Genomic DNA, 2,058 nt, shown 5'->3' on the forward strand with positions numbered 1-2,058 from the left:
TACCTTGAAGTAGATCATATCAGGTAGCACCTGCACCTGCATGATAGGGGAGATGGTACAGAGCAATTGATCTAGCAGCTTCTCAGCTGAGAGAATGAGAGCAGGATGTTATCTGAAAGGTCTTTAGAGGTGAAATTTGCTACTGGTTGCTTACTTCTGGTAAATACCCCAAGGTCCTTTCTAATCTCCAGACCCTCCAGAAGGAGAAGCATATGCCACAGTGACAGCAGGGAAAATTCCTTGATGATGCTGAAGGGTAGGAAGAGGTGGTGTTTCATTTTATTTTGTATGGGGAGTACTGTAACATTAATGGAAGTGCAGAGAGATCTGGTGAAGGAGTCTACCTGCTTCTCACTTGCTTCCTTGCAGCTTTGCTAGGAGGCCATCTTTCTGACTGCTGTTGGTTTTCCTCACTAGAAGTTCACATGTGCAATAATTTTAAGTCTGTTTCAAAGAAACAGAGACCATTTTGTCACCTAGAACGTTCTAGGCTTAGAGCAAAGGCTGAGGTCTTGGTTTCACAAGAAGACTGATCCTTCAATTTGCTTCCATGTATTTCCAACACTGTGTCTCAAGCCATGTCTCATTTTACTATTTTAACATGTTCTCAGGCCAGTAACTGCTTTTGAACATAATGTTGACTATCAGAGAATCACACATCACTTAGGTTGGAAAACACCCTTAAGGTCATTGAATCCACCCTAAACCTAATGCTGCCAAGTCCACCACTAAACCATGTCAGTAAGCACAAGTTCTCTATGTCTTTTAAACACCTCCAGCAGTGGTGGCTCTACCATTTCCCTGGGGAGCCTGTTCCAGGGCTTGACAACCCTTTAGGTGAAGATCTAAAGGGATGTTGGGTATTTTTCCTAATATCCAACCTAAACACTTTCTGGTGCAGCTTGAGGCCATTTCCTCTTGTCCTATGCCATAATATTGGGTGTACTTTTATTTCTGGCCATTCCGATTCTACATTTTAGTGCTTTTCCTTGAATTATCTGGTTCTTGTAAGAACATCAGCTCAAGTCATGGTTTTGTCTCAGAACAGCTTATTACCACTGTTTTAAAATAGTTCCCAAGATGGCCTTACCTCAGAAAAAATTATTTTAGTAATTTTCCCCCCCCGGTTGTTAACCTATCAGCACTCAACAGCACTTACTCTAGTGGCATTCTTTGAGCAAGTTTTGAGCATGAGGAGAAACAGTGGGCAAGATGCAGACGTACAAAATGCCTTGCAAGAGGAGGTGGGATGAGAATTGTGGGGCATCCCACATGAGGTGCCTGCCTGGGACTCTGCTGGACCCCCTGTCCCTTGCTGTGCTTCTCAGCCAGACCTGCCTGGGCCCCCAGTTTAGCAGGACTGGTGAGCAGTTGGTCAGTACTTTCAGTCCTGGAGGTTTTCCACATAACAAAGCCTGTGGTGCTTCTGGGTTGGCTTCTTCTCTGGTTCTCATCTGATTTAAGTCAAAAAAGGATAAAGGAACAGAGTGATTTCTGCTGAAAAAAATGGAAAGCATGAGAATAAACCTACCAGACATTGCTTTGACCGGAGCCAGAACAGGGGCAAGATGAAGGGAAGCTACCACTTTTTCTAGGAAATCAAAAGACATTCATCAAAAGGCAGTCCTGTGTGTCCACCTGGCAGGAGCACACAAGTTTATTTTTGTCCTGGGAAGCTGTTTTTGGATCTTTGAAATGTAACCCTTCTTATGGCAAGTTTGAGGAGTTTGCTGAGTATTAGTCTGCTGAGGAATGAGCTTTGTTACATTTTTGACTCCTTCCTTCTGCTCCTCCCCAAGGAAGACATCTTTTCAAGCTCCTGCCCCCTCCCAAAATACCATAGTAACCCACCAACTTTGCCAGAAAATGCTTAGCACATTAGCGGGTTTAAGTGTCATAGCTGCAATCCCTCAGAAGGCCGCAGAGCCGCATAGATTTCATTCCAGGATCCTCTCCAGCTGGTGGCTTTTTGACAGCACTCGGTGGGCAGAGTTACAAAGCCACGGAGCCCGTGGTTCGGCTGAAATGTGAGTGGCTGGACTGCACAGGGGGGGGGGC

This window comes from Merops nubicus, unplaced genomic scaffold, assembly GCF_000691845.1.
Source record: "Merops nubicus isolate BGI_N331 unplaced genomic scaffold, ASM69184v1 scaffold7300, whole genome shotgun sequence".
Taxonomy (NCBI): domain Eukaryota; kingdom Metazoa; phylum Chordata; class Aves; order Coraciiformes; family Meropidae; genus Merops; species Merops nubicus.